Source organism: Moschus berezovskii, chromosome 26 (assembly GCF_049115385.1).
Source record: "Moschus berezovskii isolate FMDL1 chromosome 26, NW_MosBer_1.0, whole genome shotgun sequence".
Lineage (NCBI taxonomy): Eukaryota > Metazoa > Chordata > Mammalia > Artiodactyla > Moschidae > Moschus > Moschus berezovskii.
The window spans coordinates 24,130,055-24,151,270 of record NC_142485.1 but is presented as its reverse complement, the minus strand read 5'-3'; positions in this window follow the sequence as shown (position 1 = coordinate 24,151,270).

The window sequence follows — 21,216 nt, the reverse complement described above, 5'->3', positions numbered from 1 at the left end:
TTTTGCATTTGATAAACATTTACTGAGCACCATGCCATGCCTCTGCAAAGCTGTGATTTTCCACAACGCAAGATAAAATGGCATGAAGAGGTCCCAAATTTCCAGCAGGTCAATTAGAATTACCAGTGAGGATTTTTCAAACTATAGTCTTCCCTTCTTCTGATAAACCTCAATAAAAAGAGCTCCACTGTGTTTTAAATCCCTGCACTAATGATCACTTTTATTGCCAGGACTCCACAGTATGCCTCATCAGAGATGAGGCAGAAGAGTGCATAACCACTCTTTTAAAAGACTATTCCTGAATGTGAACTGAACAATAATTATCCCTTTGAAAAGAACTGAAAAAAGCAAGTGCTCAAGGTTTATATTTTGGTATAGTGGAGGGATAAGATAAAACACTTGATTGTATCCCTTTTCCACAGACGTACAATTCTCTCCTATGTTTATATTTTTCCTATAGACTGAGGTACAGAACAGAACCTAATCCTTCAATCTATTGAACTTCCTGTAAACACAGATTTCTGATGCCCTTTCTATACGTGAAGTCCATCTAATCTTGAGGTACCAATATTGTTAAGATCACATTACAAACATGGGTCTTTCCCCACTGGGGTCAACGCAAGAATAAAAACAATGAGATAATTCCCTAAGTAATGCCAAAACCTTATTTAAATCATGTAAGCCTTTTATACTGCACTTTATTTTTATTTTATTTTATTGGAGGCAAATTACTCTACATTAATATATTGGTTGGTTTTGCCATACACTGACACGAATCTGCCCCGGGTGTACATGTGTTTCCCCTCTTGAACCCCCCTCCCACCTCCCTCCTCCCCATATCCTACCTCCAGGTCATCCCTGTGCACCAGCCCTAAGCATCCTGTATCATGCGTCGAACCTGGACTGGTGATTCATTTCACATATGATAATATACATTTGGGACTCTGTGGGAGAGGGTGAAGGTTGGATGATTTGAGAGAATGGCATTGTAGCATATATTGCACTTTAAAAAGCCATAGCACTATTTACCCTCAAAATTGAAAAAGAGTCTGCACTAAATTGTTGATTGTTAGTCTGTACAGCCTGATAATTTGTCCTTTGTGAACCATTCAAAGTTTTATAGATTTAAGAAAAAGCCAGGAAAAGCTACATATTCAGCCAGATTAGTCTAGTGTGTAAATTACATCCTAGGAATGAATTAGGTATAATGAGCAGAGTGTTAACTCTTTCTGGCCACAGGGGTGTCATTGAGGAAATTCCTGCTCTAGGATAGTGGAAGGCACCCCCGGGCCCAAAAAGAGTTAGAATATTTCCCCACTTATGAAGTTAACTTCCTATTAGTGATTTATACAGACAGTGTTGCTAATTAGCATTTTTTAATGTTCTATTAGAATGTGTTTGCTATTTTTTTTTTAAATCAGTGAAAGATGAAGTTTTTAGATGCCAAATGTGCTTAAGTTGAATGCAGAGAAGCATGATTCCTCTTGGTATAAAAGAAAAGTGAAGGCATCTCTTGATCAAACAAGTTCGAGAAACGCAATGTTACAAAAAGTTAAGGAAGTTGTCTTAATGAATAAATTTGTACTGTTTATTAGAATACAATGAATTTGTGATCTTCCAGAGATAAAATGTACTACGTAGCATGTCTCAAATACAGATAGATAACCAAGTTATTTTAATTTTTAAAAATACTCATGAGCATCTTGCAAAATACTAGGTCTTAGAAAACATCTGGTAGGAAATAGCTAGCCTTGTCTACTATAAAATTTTGGTATTTTCAAACCACTCTCCATTTACAAAACAGAGTCACAGAGTATTACAGCAGTGTTATACCAAAGGCAGTGCCCATGTTTGTCATCTCTACTCACGGAGGAACTAGACTAACGAGTGTAAAGATTTGACAAAATCCACACAAGCAGGTGTAGGAACAGGAATGATAGACTCCTGGATCATGACATTAAGAGACACTAAAAATGTGAAATGTTAGTCACTCAGTCATGTTTGACTCTTTTGCAACCCCATGGACTGCAGCCTACCAAGCCCCTTTGTCCATGAGATTTTCCAGGCAAGAATACTGGAGTGGGTTGCCATGCCCTCCTCCAGGGAAACTTCCTGACCCAGAGATTGAATCCAGGTCTCCTGCATCACAGGCAAATTCTTTATTGTCTGAGCCATCAAGGATGCCCCATAAAAGATGTTGGGAAGATGTAGTTAAAATGCTCACTTTATGTAATTTTCATTATTATTTTATAATTACATAAGATGAAATCTTTAGCAGCTCATTTGTATATCTTAGGGTTCTGTTTTATTTCCTATTTAAGAAACTCCAATATGACCAAGATCATGTCTTTTAAGACCAAAAGACTAAAAAGCTGTAAGACTGAAAGATATAGTCTTGGATATAGTTGAACTTCTTAATACAGAAATGAAAACAGAATCTGAAATGCTCAAATGGGCTTTTTGATGCTTTAATATATAATTATAAAATTATAATAGAATCACCTAAAGCCAGTATTTAAACCATAAATAGACAGACGTTAAGAAAAACACATGCATTTGGGGAACTATAATTAAACTGAAAATAAATGCAAATAATGGGGCTTCCCAGGTGGTGTTGTTGGTAAAGAACCCACCTGCCAATGCAGGACACATAAGAGACATGGGTTCAGTCCTGGGTCAGGAAGATCTCCTAGAGAAGGGCATGGCAAGCCACTCCAATATTCTCACCTGGAGAATTCCTAGGAGAGAGGAGCCTGATGGGCTACAGTCCACAGGGTCACAAAGAGTCAGACATGACTAAAGAGACTTCACACAGAGCTGTAAAAATATAAAATTAGAAAAGTCAATTGTTATCTTTTATCTTCAAATAACCATTAAAAGTAATTATCAGCTAAATATATATATATGTAATGCTGTCCTTCTCTATCAGGTATTGAAGGGATGTAAAGATAGACTGGATTCACGTTTTCCTGTGCTCTTGAAATTTAGGGGTTTATAGTAGAGCTGATGCACATATGTAGATAAGAAAATATGAGAAACTTAAGTTTCAAGAAATCATGAGAAAAAACATGATTTAAATGATTCTGGAAATAGTGGAACCCAGTAGTCATTGGAAGAGAAATAAATTGAATTTAGGCAAGGAATCGTCACTGGTCAGACATGGAAAACAAAGAAGGCTAGGGGGTGGCTTGATTGTCTAGGTGCTTGTCTACCACCTGGAAGACATATATAAATCCTATGAAACTAAGCTATCAAGTGAGATTGGGTTGAAAAATCTGTGAATTTAAGTGACACATAGAATGCATTTGTAGTTGAAAGAAATGTGAGATTACTTCCAGGGGGAGTAGCCAGAGAAAGTTTGACTGATCAGTGTAGCACTTGAATTAAGCTTCAAAGACCTTGTTGGCTCATGGTAAAAGACGAGCAGATGGAAAAGCATTATAGATAGGTGGAACAACATTTATTTGTTCAATACATATTTTCAAGTACCTACTATATCCCTACAGTGTTTAGTGACTAAATTACTGAAATGGATGAGATACAGTCCCTACCCTCAAAGAATTCATAGAATATTGAAGAGATAGAACCATAAATAGAAGAAAATTGAGAAATTCACATGCATTTAATGGAATATAAATAAACTGGAAAGAATTTAAATCAAAACATCCAGCCATATAAGACTAGAATTGTGAGTTAGTTCAGACTTCATATTCCTTGCTAGAAAGTTTAGAATATAGCTTCTGAGAAGCTACTAATATTTTCTGAATAAAATACTGGGAAGCCTGCAGAAACCTGCCATTTCTTCCATTAATAAATTGGGTTCACTAGCTGTAGCTCAAGCAATTGTTGTGTTCTAAACACTTTAGAGATAAGAAAAACATACTGTCTGTTATCAAGTTGCTTATCCTGCAGAATTCATTACATGTACACAAGGAAAGCAACAAAAAATTTGCAGGAGAGTTGAATATTGGTGAGAGTGCAATAGGTCTGAGAACAGGAAAGATTACAAAGCAGGAAATGGAGCTTGAGAAAATCATCAGATTTCAAGTGAAAAGTGCAAAGAAATTATCCCAAGCAGAATTTCCCTCTGAAGTAAGGCCATAAAGGAAGACATAGAGTAGGTTCTTGGAATGGGATAATAGAAGATAAGACCACCAAAGGAAATTCGATCATTGTAGAGGGCTTTGAATCTCAGAGTAACCTTGTATTTCATTGTGAAGCAATGGAGAGTCTGCCATGCCAGCCACTGAAGTTTTGTGATTACAAAAAATATATTGTAAGTGGGTTTAAGATGAATAACTTCCTAAACGAGTTGCTGTGAGAATAAAAGTCTTAATACATATACAAGGCTTAGAATACATGTCAGATGTACTCTATAGTGTGGTTTTTTAGTACTGGAAATAGAATTTCAAGTTTTTTTTCTATTATTTTCTCCAAACTTTAATTTCATTTGTTCTTAGGAAAACTCCATTTATTTATAGAAATATGGTATCTGTCTCTATACAGACTTTCTACATAACATTTTTTATAATCCTTTACACTGGAAAAGACTCTGATGCTGGGAAAGGTTGGGGGCGGGAGGAGAAGGGGACGACTGAGAATGAGATGGCTGAATGGCATCACCGACTCTGTGGACATGAGTTTGAATGTACTCCGGGAGTTGGTGATGGACAGGGAGGCCTGGCGTGCTGTGATTCATGGGGTTGCGGAGAGTCGGACACGACTGAGTGACTGAACTGAACTGAACTGAACCTTTTAGAGCTTCTGGATTTCTGACTTAGTTACAAAGAATCCTCTTTCCCAAGATTGTGTAAGTAGTCTCAATTTTGTTTTTTCCTAAAGACTTTTGTTGTCATTTTGTATTTTGCATTTAAATTTTTAAGTGTAAGAGAGAATTAGTTTTATTTTCTTCCACATGGAGATGGAGTTGTGTCAGTATCACCATTATATAGCCTGTTTTGTTGTCTCTGAATCCATGAAATGCAATCTTTATATGTTGCCTTCACATATAGGGGAATAGGCTGAACACTCTGCTCTGTTCCATTGATCTAGTATCTGCTGCTACTGCTAAGTCACTTCAGTCGTGCCCGACTCTGTGTGACCCCATAGACGGAGGCCCACCAGGCTCCCCCGTCCCTGGGATTCTCCAGGCAAGAACACTGGAGTGGGTTGCCATTTCCTTCTCCAATGTGTGAAAGTGAAAAGTGAAAGTGAAGTCGCTCAGTTGTGCCCGACCCCTAGCGACCCCACGGACTGCAGCCCACCAGGCTCCTCCATCCATGGGATTTTCTAGGCAATAGTACTGGAGTGGCTTGCCATTGCCTTCTCCGGATCTAGTATCTATTCCTAGGCTAATAATACATTGATTTCATTATGGTAGATTCATAATTCTTTCAAATACCTAGTAATGAAAGTCATTTTAACTGCTCTTTCCTTTCATAATTCTCTACACCATGATTGAACATTTATCCTTTCATATAAAATGTAAAGTAGTTTTGTCTAATTCCAGAAAGAATAATTTTGGAGAATTCTATTTGAAATTGCATTCAACCTAGAGATGAATTTTGGGAGACATAACACATCTAAGATTTAACCTTCTGCTCTGAGAACAAATATATTCCCAGTTCTTTTAAAATTTGCTTATTGAGGAAGGAACAAGATGGCGGAGGAATAGGACGGCGAGACCACTCTCTCCCCCACAAATTCATCAAAAGAACATTTGAACGCAGAGTAAAGTCCACAAAAAAACTTCTGAATGCTGGCAGAGGACATCAGGCACCCAGAAAAGCAGCCCATTGTCTTTGAAAGGAGGTAGGAAAAAACATAAAAGATAAAAAGAGAGACAAAAGAAGTAAGGACGGAGCTCCGTCCCGGGAAGGGAGGCTTTAAAAAGAGAGAAGTTTCCAAACACCAGGAAACACTCTCACTGGCGAATCTGTGGCGAGCCTTGGAATCTCAGAGGGCCACATAACCCTGGTTTTTTTTTTTAAGATTTTTTAAAAACCCACAGACTACCCGCCAAATGGTAACCCCCAGCGGAGAAGCAGCACAGACGCCTGCATATGCCATTAGCAAGCTGGGGCTGGGCAGGGAGGAGCCGGCTGAACTGCTTAGAGAGAGGACTGGGCTTGAATGCCGCGAGAACAATCTGAGAGAACTGGGGATAGCAAAGCAGACTGGGATAGCTTCCCCACGAAAAGGTGGAAAGCTCTAACTTAAGACTCCGCTAGCCCCACTCACAGAACAAAGGACTGAGCAGAGCGAGCTGGCTGCAGTCGGCCCATCCCCCATCCCCCTCTGAGACAAGCAGGGAGGGCAGCCAGAGCCGGAGCGGGCAACTGCGGCCCCAGAAAGGAATCCGATACAAACTGCAGGCAGGCTCATTGCTAATCAGGACTTCTTGGGCTCGGGCCGGTCGATATCCCCCTGAGAAAGTGTGCTGGTTGTACACCCAGAAAATCGACTGTCAGGGACTGGGGAGGCGATAAGTTGCAGCGACCGCACTCGCCAAACACCTGGTCCTCTGAGCTGCTCGGACCGGGGAAGGCACAAAAAGCAGGCCCAACCAAGTCTGCGACTTTGTGGAGTACCTGAGAACCTGAACTTGAGCAGCTCAGACCTGGGAAGTGCATACAACCCGGCGCCGGCCTCGGACAGTTCCCAGCAGAGCAACCTAGAGCCTGTGCAGTATAGACTGGGACAACACACGCGCTGTGAGCGGGGGCAAACCCAGTGTGACCGAGATGCTGCGAGCACTCCCCACAGATGCCAGAGATATTCGACTGCAGCGTTCCTCCCTTCCCAGAACAGGACTGAACAACTGAGCCTTAAAGAGTGTCCACCCGCCCCCTAGTATCAGGGCGGAGACCAGCAAACAGAAGCTAAAACAAAGGGAACAACCTTGGAAATGACAGATAGAGTAGTCTAAAGGCTACTCCAAGAATAAGACCAAAAACCAGAGGCAAGAGGCTTAAGCCCGAATCCTGAGAACACCAGAGAAGTCCTGACTCCAGGGAACATTAATCGATAGGAGCTCATCAAACGTCTCCATACCTACACTAAAACCAAGCACCACCCAAGGGTCAACAAGTTCCAGAGCAAGACATACCACACAAATTCTCCAGCAACACAGGAAACTAGCCCTGAGCTTCAATATACAGGCTGTCCAAAGTCACTCCAAACCCACTGACATCTCATAACTCATTACTGGACACTTCATTGCACTCCAGAGAGAACAAATCCAGCTGCACCCACCAGAACACTGACACAAGCTTCCATAACCAGGGAACCTTGACAAGTCACCTGTCCAACCCCACAAACAGCAAGGAAACCACATAATAAAGAGAACTCCACAAACGGCCAGAAGAGGGAAAGGCCACCCCAACCAAAGCAATATAAGCAAGATGAAGAGGCAGAGAAATACCCAGCAAGTAAAGGAACAAGATAAATGCCCACCAACACAAACAAAAGAGCAAGATATAGGGAATCTACCTGATAAAGAATTTCGAACGTTGGTGGTGAAAATGATTCAAAATCTTGAAAGCAAAATGGAGTTACAGATAAATAACCTGGAGAAAAGGATTGAGAAGATGGAAGAAAGATTTAATAAGGACTTAGAGGAAATAAAAAAGAGTCAATATACAATGAATAATGCAATAGATGAGATCAGAAACATTCTGGAGGGAACAAACAGTAGAATAACAGAGGCAGAAGACAGGATAAGTGAGCTAGAAGATAGAATTATAGAAATAAGTGAAACAGAGAGGAAAAAAGAAAAACGAATTAAAAGAAATGAGGACAATATTAGAGACCTCTGGGACAATGTTAAACGCTCCAAAATTCGAATCATAGGAGTCCCAGAAGAAGAAGACAAAAAGAAAGACCATGAGAGAATACTTGAGGAGATAATAGTTGAAAACTTCCCTAAAATAGGGAAAGAAATAATCACCCAAGTCCAAGAAACCCAGAGAGTCCCCAACAGGATAAACCCAAGGCGAAATACTCCAAGACACATATTAATCAAATTAACAAAGATCAAACACAAAGAACAAATATTAAAAGCAGCAAGGGAAAAGCAGCAAATAACACACAAGGGGATTCCCATAAGGATAACAGCTGATCTTTCAATAGAAACTCTTCAGGCCAGGAGGGAATGGCAAGACATACTTAAAGTGATGAAAGAAAATAACCTGCAGCCCAGACTACTGTACCCAACAAGGATCTCATTCAAATATGAAGGAGAAATCAAAAGCTTTACAGACAAGCAAAAGCTGAGAGAATTCAGCATCACCAAACCAGCTCTCCAATAAATGCTAAGGGATCTTTTCTATACAGGAAACACAGAAAGGGTGTATAAACTCGAACCCAAAGCAATAAAGAAAGTGGCTACGGGATCGTACTTATCAATAATTACCTTAAACGTAAATGGGTTGAATGCCCCAACCAAAAGACAAAGGCTGGCTGAATGGATACAAAAACAAGACCCCCATATATGTTGTCTGCAAGAGACCCACCTCAAAACAAGGGACACATACAGACTGAAAGTGAAGGGCTGGAAAAAGATACTCCATGCAAATAGAGACCAAAAGAAAGCAGGAGTAGCAATACTCATATCAGATAAAGTAGAATTTAAAACAAAGGCTGTGAAAAGAGACAAAGAAGGAAACTACATAATGATCAAAGGATCAATCCAAGATGAAGATATAACAATTATAAATATTTATGCACCCAACATAGGAGCACCACAATATGTAAGACAATTACTAACAAGTATGAAAGGGGAAATTAACAACAATGCAATAATAGTGGGAGATTTTAATACCCCACTTACATCTATGGATAGATCAACTAAACAGAAAATTAACAAGGAAACACAAACTTTAAATGATACAATAGACCAGTTAGACCTAATAGATATCTATAGGACATTTCACCCCAAAACAATGAATTTCACCTTTTTCTCAAGTGCACACGAAACCTTTTCCAGGAGAGATCATATCCTGGGCCATAAATCTAGCCTTGGTAAATTCAAAAAAATTGAAATCATTCCAAGCATCTTTTCTGACCACAATGCAGTAAGATTAGATCTCAATGACGGGAGAAAAACTGTTAAAAATGCCAACATATGGAGACTGAACAACATGCCGCTGAATAATGAACAAATCATAGAAGAAATCAAAATATGCATAGAAATGAATGAAAATGAAAACACAACAACCCAAAACCTCAGAGACACTGTAAAAGCAGTGCTAAGGGGAAAATTCATAGCAATACAGGCACACCTCAAGAAACAAGAAAAAAGTCAACTAAATAACCTAACTCTACATCTAAAGCAACTAGAAAAGGAAGAAATGAAGAACCCCAGGGTCAGTAGAAGGAAAGAAATCGTAAAAATTAGGGCAGAGGTAAATGCAAAAGAAACAAAAGAGACCATAGCAAAAATCAACAAAGCCAAAAGCTAGTTCTTTGAGAAGGTAAATAAAATTGACAAACCACTAGCCAGACTTATCAAGAAACAAAGGGAGAAGAACCAAATCAATAAAATTAGAAATGAAAATGGAGAGATCACAACCGACAACACAGAAATACAAAGGATTATTAGAGAATACTATCAGCAATTATATGGCAATAAAATGAATAACCTGGAAGAAATGGATAAATTCCTAGAAAAGTACAACTTTCCAAAACTGAACCAGGAAGAAATGGAAAATCTGAATAGACCCATCACAAGCACGGAACTAGAGGCTGTAATCAGAAATCTTCCAGCAAACAAAAACCCAGGTCCAGACAGCTTCACAGCTGAATTCTACCAAAAATTTAGAGACGAGCTAACACCTATTCTACTCAAACTCTTCCAGAAAATTGCTGAGGAAGGGAAACTTCCAAACTCATTCTATGAGGCCACCATCACCCTAATCCCAAAACCTGGTAAAGATCCCACAAAAAAAGAAAACTACAGGCCAATATCACTGATGAACATAGATGCAAAAATCTTTAACAAAATTCTAGCAATCAGAATCCAACAACATATTAAGATCATACATCATGACCAAGTGGGCTTTATCCCAGGAATGCAAGCATTCTTCAACATCCGCAAATCAATCAACGTAATACACCACATTAACAAACTGAAAAATAAAAATCATATGATTATCTCAATAGATGCAGAGAAAGCCTTCGACAAAATTCAACATCCATTTATGATAAAAACCCTCCAAAAAGTGGGAATAGAAGGGACATACCTCAACATAATAAAAGCTATATATGACAAACCCACAGCAAACATTATCCTCAATGGTGAAAAACTGAAAGCATTTCCCCTAAAGTCAGGAACAAGACAAGGGTGCCCACTCTTGCCACTACTATTCAACATAGTTCTGGAAGTTTTGGCTACAGCAATCAGAGCAGAAAAAGACATAAAAGGAATCCAAATTGGAAAAGAAGAAGTAAAACTTTCACTGTTCGCTGATGACATGATCCTCTACACAGAAAACCCTAGAGACTCTACCAGAAAACTACTAGAGCTAATCAATGATTACAGTAAAGTTGCAGGATATAAAATCAACACACAGAAATCCCTTGCATTCCTATACACTAATAATGAGAAAATAGAAAGAGAAATTAAGAAAACTATTCCATTCACTGTTGCAACGAAAAGAATTAAATACTTAGGAATATATCTACCTAAGGAAACAAAAGACTTGTACATAGAAAACTATAAAACACTACTGAAAGTAATCAAAGAGGACACTAATAGATGGAGAAATATACCATGTTCATGGATTGGAAGAATAAATATTGTAAAAATGAGTATACTACCCAAAGTAATTTATACATTCAATGCAATCCCTATCAAGCTACCAACGATATTTTTCACAGAACTAGAACAAATAATCTCACAATTTGTATGGAAATACAAAAAACCTCGAATAGCCAAAGCAATCTTGAGGAAGAAAAATGAAACTGGGGGAATTAACCTGCCGGACTTCAGGCTCTACTACAAAGCCACAGTCATCAAGACAGTATGGTACTGGCATAAAGACAGAAATATAGATCAATGGAACAAAATAGAAAGCCCAGAGATAAACCCACGCACCTATGGACACCTTATCTTTGACAAAGGAGGCAAGAATATAAAATGGAGAAAAGACAGTCTCTTTAACAAGTGGTGCTGGGAAAACTGGTCAGCCACTTGTAAAAGAATGAAACTAGAACACTTCCTAACACCATACACCAGAATAAACTCAAAATGGATTAGAGAGCTAAATGTAAGACCAGAAACTGTAAAACTCCTAGAGGAGAACGTAGGCAAAACACTCTCCGACATAAATCACAGCAGGATCCTCCAAGACCCACCTCCCAGAATATTGGAAATAAAAGCAAAAATAAACAAATGGGACCTAATTAAAATCAAAAGCTTCTGCACAGCAAAGGAAACTATAAGTAAGGTGAAAAGACAGCCTTCAGAATGGGAGAAAATAATAGCAAATGAAGCAACGGATAAAGGATTAATCTCCAAAATATACAAGCAGCTCCTGCAGCTCAATTACAGAAAAATAAGTGACCCAATCAAAAAATGGGCCAAAGAACTAAACAGACATTTCTCCAAAGAAGACATAAAGATGGCTAACAAACACATGAAAAAATGCTCAACATCCCTCATAATCAGAGAGATGCAAATCAAAACCACAATGAGATACCATTTCACACCAGTCAGAATGGCTGCTATCCAAAAGTCTACATGCAATAAATGCTGGAGAGGATGTGGAGAGAAGGGAACCCTCTTACACTGTTGGTGGGAATGCAAACTAGTACAGCCACTATGGAGAACAGTGTGGAGATTCCTCAAAAAACTGGAAATAGAACTGCCATATGATCCAGCAATCGCACTCCTGGGCATACACACCGAGGAAACCAGAATTGAAAGAGACACATGTACTCCAATGTTCATTGCAGCACTGTTTATAATAGCCAGGACATGGAAGCAACCTAGATGTCCATCTGCAGACGAATGGATAAGAAAGCTTTGGTACATATACACAATGGAGTATTATTCAGCCATTAAAAAGAATACATTTGAATCAGTTCTAATGAGGTGGATGAAACTGGAGCCTATTATACAGAGTGAAGTAAGCTAGAAAGAAAAACACCAATACAGTATACTAACGCATATATATGGAATTTAGAAAGATGCAAATGATAACCCCGTATACGAGACAGCAAAAGAGACACAGATGTGTAGAACAGTCTTTGGGACTCTGTGGGAGAGGATGAGGGTGGGATGATTTGGGAGAATGGCTTTGAAACATGTATGTTGTCATATGTGAAACAAATCACCAGTTCAGGGTCAATGCATGTTACAGGATGCTCGGGGCTGGCGTGCGGGGATGACCCAGAGGGAGGATAAAGGGAGGAGGGAGGTAGGAGGGGGGTTCAGGAGGGGGAACTCATGTACACCCGGGGCGAATTCATGTCAGTGTATGGCAAAACCAACCAATATAATTTTGTAAGATAATTTGCCTCCAATAAAAAAATAAATTAATTAAAAAATAAAGAAAAAAAATTTGCTTATTTACTTCAGTATTAGTATCTATGTATATTGAGTAGTTTTTTTCATATGAGTCCTGTTAACCACCGTGAATAAAATGGTGGTTTATTTTATTTTATTGCATTTCCAATTTTGCATACTTACAGTTAGCTTGGGTAAATTATATTGGTGTTTTATATTGTATGTTATAATGTTGCATATTAATTAAGCTGGCCTTGGTTATATGGGGCTCCAGCTGAGCTCAGCTGTGCTTCCATGATGACTGTAGCCTATAGGAGCTCTACTTCAGTGTGTGGGCTAATCAAAATTCTCTAATAATTATAGAAGATTTGGAGGGGGTGTCCTTTTATCTGTTTGTTTCTAACTAATGGTGTTCTGGACATACAAGCATATCATCAGCAAAACAAAACACCTGTCTTCTTTTACAATGCTTTTTCCAATTTTGCATTTCTGGCTTGCTGAATTCACTGATAGAGTTGACCGCTTTCTGTCCTGATTTTAATGACACGCTTTTAGTGTTAGATTATTTGTTATCTCTGTGGGCCCTATTTGTCAACCCCATGACAATGCTGTTTATCTGCAAGATATCCCTGTGTAGAAATCATACTCTAACTTAGAAACTTAAAACAGTACCATGTATTTCTTTAGAATTCTGTGGATGGTTGATTTAGGCTGGGCATGGTGGGTTGGGTTTTCTGGGACATGACTGTTGTCACCAACGGCCCTCTGCCTCTTGTGAGGGGAGGTGACAGGAGTCACTTGGTCACACGCCCCTCATCATGCAGCAGGCTGATTTAGGTTCATCCTCTGGTGGCTTTGGGCACCAAGGAAAGTCTTAGCCCACAAACTTTTTCCAGCCTCCCATTGACTGACATTTGCTAATACTCCCTTTCCAAAGCAAATCTTCAATGATAGTTCAGAGAGTAAGGGTGAGAGCTTCCAGGGGCATCAAGGGAAGGAAGAGAAACTTTTGTGGCCATCTTTACAGTCAACTACATGATTAGCCCTTTAATATAGAGGGTGAATTGGAGGACCTGCAAATTGTTATCTGAACCAGGGAGACTTAGAGCACATATCCTGGATCTTTTAGGGATTGAATGGAGAGTCTGCTCTCCTGTGAAAGGTGTCGGGAGGAGAGAATGACCACGTCCTGGTACAACAGGGAGGGAGCAACAGGTGAAAAATCAGCTTCCTTCACACTAGTGATAAATAACCCACTTACCAATGCAGGAGACATGAGATGCAGGTTCAATCCCTGAGTCGGGAGGATCCCCTGGTGAAGGAAGTGGCAACCCACTCCAATATTCTTGCCTAGAGACTCCTTTTGATAGAGGAGCCTACAGGCTATAGTCCATGGGGTCACAAAGAGACGGACATAACTAAAGTCTCTTATCACACACACACACATGCTCAGCAGTTACTAATCATGAAGTTTCTCCAACCTCTAGAAAAATTAGAAGAATGGAAGCTACCTTCTCTTTTTAATTAACTTTAGCTCTAGCCTGAGCTGTTTAAAAGGGCAAGAAGATTGTAAGAGCCGAAAGCATCCTCCTTTAATTAGCTCACCTTTAGTCTGCTTTTGTTAAAAGGGCAGGAACTTTTTTGGTAGTATCAACTTATTGCAAACTGCGGTGATGTTGAAAACTTCACATGCAGGCAAGGCCAGAAGTAAGGCCAGTACAAGGGCAACCTGGCTTATGGGAATGATATGAATAGAGAATAGGATCTTTTAAGAATACTAAAAATGCCCTGGAACTATGACCGAACTTGGGGTTCATATATTAGGATTTTTCTCAAGTCTTCCTCTAAATGGCTATCTCATTTCTTTTATAACTTGAAGAACAACCTTAAGAAACAACTCACCTTGTACAGCTTCAAAATTAGCCATTATGGTTTGCCAGAAAAACAGAAACCATGAGGACTTTTAAGTGGTTCATTTCTTTAGGGAACACTACTTTAAACAAATACTGTTTGACAGTAAAAAGCACAAATTGCATGAACTTTAAGGAATCTTAATATATATATGCATATTTTAAAGTATATTGAACTTTAGTTACTTTTAGTAACCTCTTCACCCCGACTCTGAACACACGCTTCTGATGGAGGTGGTTTACCCTCATGCCACAGAGATGAGATTGAAATGGTGCCCATCACTTTGGTTCAAAAAGAAATACAGGGACTTCCCTGGTGATTGAGTGCCTGAGACTTTGCCTTCCAATGCAGAAGGTCGTACAGATTCCATCCCTGGTAGGGGAACTAAGGTCCCACATCCCTCATAAAACAGAAGCTGCATTGTAACAAATTCAGTAAAGACTTTAAAAATGTTCCACATTGAAGAAAAATCTTGAGAAAAATACATTCCAGGAGAGTCCCCACCAATGTCTTCTTAAGTTATAACAATGATAGATTTCAAGACCCATAGATTTCAACACCATGTCCCTGTGAAGTCTTATAGACAAGCCAATCCGTGACAATAAAGCCAGAAGCATTCAACGTGGGAGATGCTGAGAAAGCCTTTACGTTATTGGGGTCCTTGGATTGGGGTTCTGATATCCAGATGTGTCCCCCACCCTTTTCTGTGATCTGGTTTCTGGTGAGATAAGATGTCAATTTCTCCATTTTGCTTAGCTATTTCAAGGTGCATTTCTTTCCTAGGCAACAGAATTACTCTGAATTTAATACAATGAAAGTGCCAGAATGCTTGAAATGTGAAAAAACTAAATTCTACATTTTTACTTCTAAGGGAATAAGCGTCCTTAAATCTTTTTCCATTTAATTGGTGCTTTTCCTTTATAACTTGGGAAAGAGCTCCTGCACTATACATTTCAAGGTCTTCAGCAGAGTTGTGTTGATGTGGGGACTTGTGGTACCTGCTCAAAATCTACAGTTGATGAGAAATTTCTGTGGCATACCTGGTTTCAAAAATGCTTGTTTACTGTTAATTTATCTACCCTTGCATAAGGCTGAGAAAAATGTAATACTATCTCCATGGGAATTTACCCCTTTATGGGAACTGGTTTTGTTTTGCAGGAATTGGTCTCTGGGAGACTTTTTCCCCTATGAGGCAGTAAAATCTGCGAGAAGTGCAGATTATAGCTACTGAAGTCTTAAAGAGGCGGGCAGGGCAGTTCCTCAAATACTCTGAACTAGCACTTTCAGTTTGGCTTACTGTTTGTCACACGAATTTAAACAGGTTTTGTCTCATTTGGTTTTTAAATAAATGGTGTGTTCATAACAGGGAATTTAATTCTTCACAATTTTGAAATTTTCTTAGGTGACACGATTCGCTAGATCATATGTGCTTTGCTATTTTGTGGCCTTCAATCTAAGTGGCTACACGCTTTATTACTGACTGTGCAAATACATCAGTTGACTTCCTATAGCATAGATGGATATTTTATTCCATTAAAAAATTAGTGCATTTTCATTAAAGTTGAAATGCCTGCAACTTTTTGTGTTTTTCATTAATGTTTTGGTTTGAACAACTCTGGGGCTGTACCAAAAATAGCTGGAAAATAATTTTAATGACAGTGGGCACATACTGGGACACTGTGATTAGGATGCTATAATCAGGAATACCCACCAACGATCCACCTGTCTGGACTACTGATTGATTTTGGGGGACCCAGGTTTTATGTGAAAACTTCAAGGACCTCTTGTTAGCTTCTGGAGTTGATCTATTTGTAAATTTGGCAGTTTTTTAAACAAATAATTTTATTTGTCTATTTATTTTTAACTGCCTTGGGTCTTCATGGCTGAGCACAGGCAATTCTCTAGTTGCAGTGCTTGGGCTTCTCACTGCATGGCTTCTCTTGTTGCTGAGTACAGGCTCAGTAGTTGTGGCACGTGGGCTTAGTTATTCCATGACATGTGGGATCTTCCTGGACCAGGAATTGAACCAGTATCCCCTGCATTGCAAGAAGGATTCTTAACCACTGGACCACCAGAGAAGCGCCAATTTAGAGATTTTTTATATTAATTTTATTCTGCTTCATTACGTTCTTGACTGGCTTTGGGAAAACGGATAAAATATTAAATTGGGGTAATAGGTATCATTGCATGCCGAAAGGCCTCTGAGAAATGGAAATTAGGTTAAAATATGAATCAGGAAATACTCAAGTACTAAAATAATCCATTTGGTGTTTGACCTATTATTTTCAAAAGTAAGTCTTTTTACCTTAATAATTCTTTTGCATCCCCAGGGAACAAGCACTTTATTTTGGACCTCTTTTCTCCGACAATGGAGAAATAAGATCTTTAAACTGTTTCTTACAAAGATCCCCAGAAGGAGAGATTGGCACGGAGTTGGAGGTGGTGCAAAAGGACGTTGCTGTATCACTCTGACACAACAGTGTGCAGCTTGCCAGCAGTGGGATAGCTGGTTAGGGTTAATAGAGATTGCTCTGTGTTATTAAATGGAGGAGAAAGAATCAGCATTAGCACTGCCTGTGGCAACAAACCGAGCAATGACACAATGAGCAAAGGAAATAGATTCAAAAAGTGAGACTCACACTGGCGCTAAAGACCCATAAGGCATACAGAGATAAAGAGGTCTGAGAAAACCTCATAGATTAAACCTCTAATGCCAGCATTTCTCTAGATATAGGTGAATAAATTTACTTGTGATGCTAGGAGATTTATGCCTTTGAATGCTTAGGTGTTTCACTAAGGGAATGCCTGAACATTCTTTTTTCAGGCAGCTTGTGCCGTTTCAGATGATAGAGACTTGTACTTGTTGGAGCCAATTCTGTTACTCTTTTTTTCCTCAAGTTCCCGCTTCCTCAGCAGTTCAAGGATGTCAGGGCCAGTATCTCCACTGTTCATTTGGTATTGCCTCATGGTCATGGTGTGGCTATCACAGCTTCAGCCATCACTTCTGCATTCAAAGCTGGAAGAAGGAGGATAGACTTTCTAAGTTGTCCGTTTACAAAAACCAAGATAGTTTGGGTATTTTCGAAGGACCCAAAATCTTTCTCAGAACTTGCACTCTCCAACAGAGTTTCACTTATATTTATTGGCAAAATTGCCAGCCCTGACTGAGGAAGGCTTGAAAAGTAGGGAAATGTCTGTGGGAGACACTTTGGTGTTGGCCTTGCTCTTCAGAAATGCTGTAATCTTTGGACCATGTTTCATTCTTGGGATGTGAGAATGTGAAAAGATTACTCCTAGGCGTTAACATGACAGAGAATAGAATCAAGATATTAGAGTATATGGAATTAGAGCCATTTGCAAATGTACCTGAAGTAATTTCTTTTTCTTAAATTATGTCACCTAAATTGAGACTGCCTTCTCAGAGACAAATTATTTTATATCTATGGATTCATTTAGGATAATAACTAATGAAATATATAGCATGTTAAAACCTCAGTATATTCTAATCGTGCATATGTATGTTTTATTTAAAGAACTTAACAAATATAAACTCCATATATTTTACAAATGGTATTTCTTCCTTTTCCCATGCTGAGCTGTTTTCATGAGAATTCCTACTTTGAGAGCTAAGTTCATGGTAATTGACTCATTATATTTTTGTAATGCAGAGACAAAATGCAACTTTCTTGTTTATACACAGCTCTTTTTCAGCTGTGCCTGAAGATAATGTCATAATCACTGTCTGTAGGACCATCTTACAATAATCAACAATATTCAGTAAGTGTTCAATCTCAAATTGTTTACATGGTAATAAAATCAAAGGAGTGATTTTAAGAAACAAGGAGCTGCTATGACTACTGTTTCCAAAGTTAGATATTAACTACAAATTGATATCTTTTTTTCATCCCTTTAATCTTGGCCATACGGTAAGTAAAAACACAATGATTAAACAAATTTTAGAGCATACATAGGTGTAGAAGAAAATAGATTTGGACAAATGCCACCTGCTCTCCAGGACTGACTTGTTATAGGTCAAAATATATGTATCAGGGATATCCCCAGGGCCTGGAAGTTTTCATTGAACAAAGTTTTGCAGAAGGGAGCTAAGGCAGAATAGTATATCCAAGGATATAAAACCTCTGGCTCCTCATAGAAGTTCTATCCAGAGAAAGAAGATGGAACCAGAGGTGTAAGTTACTGATACAGACTACAGGTTAATGTTAATTTTTGTATTAAAAGACAAAGATGGGGAGATTAGAATTGACATACACACACTACTATGTATGGAAGAGTTAAGTGATGAGAACCTACTGTATAACACAGGGAACTCTATAACTCAGTGGTCTGTGGTGATCTAAAGGGGAAGGAAATCCAAAACAGAGGAGATATACATCTTTGTATGGCTGAGTCATTTTGCTGTACAGCAGAAAATAGCACAACATTGTAAAGCAATCATATTCCAATAAAAATTTTACAAAATAAATAAAAGACAAAAAAAGAAAAAGAAGGATCTGGTTAATGTTTTAGGGGAACAAAATCTGGGGACCCAAAATGTCTCTTTGGCATGCAGATAATTTCTAGCTGAAAATCATTAAGGCTCAAAAGATTTAGGAAGAAACTCCGACATTCTCTAACTGCCTAAAGAGTGTACCTAGAGACCTGTTCCAGGAAGGGAGCCACACCACAAACAGCTGGAGTGTGAACTAGCTGTGTAGACAGAGAGGAACCCAGCAGAGTCTGTTAAAATTCCTGGGTCCCACTGTCTCTGCAGGCATTGGTAAACAAATGTTTGCTTTTCCATCTCCATGGAAATTGCCTTCCTTCCCTTTGAAGTCCCAAACCACTACCCCAACATCCTCTTTTTTTCTTTAGCTTAAGATATTGTTTGAAGTGAGAGCCTCAGGCATTTTGATGAATTTCTCAGTTTTCCTGAGTCTCTCCCGAGTAGACAAGTTATAAGCTTTGGTGTGACTTTCTCCTGCTAATCTGTCTCATGTCAATTTAATTCATAGACCAACCAGAAGAACCTGGAATGGTAGAGGAAAATGTCTTCCTCCCTCACACTATCATGAAATATCAACTCCACTTATTTTAAAACAAGTGTTAGGCAGACTTTCCAGGGAGTGTTTACTTCTAATATTGATGGAAGTTTAAGACAGAGCAGTGTTTTCTTGAAAGTATACTTTAAAAATAACGTGCAGGCCAACCTCATTTTATTGTGCTTTGATTTGCTGCCTTTCACAGATACTTTGTGTTTTTAGGAAATGAAGGTTGTGACAACCCTACATTGAGCATGTCTATCGGTGGCATGTTTCCAACAATGTTTGCTCACTTCATGTCTCTGTCACATTTTGATAAGTCTCACAATATTTCAGAACTTTATTATTCGTTATGGTGATCTGTGATGAGTAATTTTTTTATTGTAAGTATAATTGATTTACAAAATTGTGTTATTTTCAATCACAACAGAGTGATTCAGTTTTTTTCTTCTTATTGTATTCCATTATAGATTATTGCAAGATATTGAATATAATGCCCTGTGCTATACAGTAAATGTTTGTTGTTTATCTATTTTATGTATGGTACAGTAGGAGTTTTTTTAACTAAGAGGCTTTGTTTTTCTACTCAATATTCACAGTGTCAAGTACAATGATGGACACATAACAGATACTCTATAAATGCTTGTTAAATGAAAGCAGACTTGTCTGAACCAGCAAATCTATGTTATACTATGTAGAATATGGGGAAGGAGCAAAGATACTAATATTTTGTTTGAGTCTTTGTCCCATTTTCTATGGAGAGATCCAACGCTAATATAAATGCCAATAGCATCTTTATGACCATTTATATTTCCAGTAATCTTGCACAGGCCATTTAGAGTTTGAAATGTAACCCACTCATCATCAATAGGGGATGTTGAGGGAATAGGCCTGGAAAAAAAGAGTATGCATGCAAGATATTGAATTCTGTCAACTGAAATTATTTCTTATTCTTTATGAATGTATTGATGTTCATTACTCATTACTGCTGCTACTGCTAAGTCACTTCAGTCGTGTCTGACTCTGTGTGACCCCATAGACGGAAGCCCACCAGGCTCCCCCATCCCTGGGATTCTCCAGGCAAGAACACCAGAGTGGGTTGCCATTTCCCTCTCCAATGTGTGAAAGTGAAAAGTGAAAGTGAAGTCGCTCAGTCGTGTCCGACCCTTAGTGACCCCATGGACTGCAGCCTACCAGGCTCCTCCATCCATGGGATTTTCTAGGCAAGAGTACTGGTGTGGCTTGTCATTGCCTTCTCCGACTCATTACTGAGGACCCACTATATGCCAGACATCCTTGCTTACTAGAATGAGTAAGACTGCCATAAAGAAATTCATGATGGAGGAAAATATACTTACAGAGTACTTAAAAAACATATTTAGATGAATTATATATGAATTAGTAGGCACATATCCTTATTCTTCATATTCTTGTGAAAGTACAGTGGAAAGAGCACTCAGTGAGATGCCAAGACTGAGTGGCAATTAATTGTTTAGGAAGTTGCCATGAAGGAAATAATATTTAAGCACCAGAATGAGGTTTCTGCTGCTACTGCTGCTTAGTCGCAGAAGGAGGTTCACTGCTGCTATTGCTGCTTAGTCACTTCAGTTGTGTCCAACTCTGCAACCCCATGTCCTGCCAGGATCCTTTGTTCCAGACCTCTGGAGTAGGTTGCCATGCCCTTCTCTAGGGGAATCTTCCCAACTCAGGGATCAAACCCTGGTCTTCTGCATTGCAGGCAGATTCTTTGCCACTGAG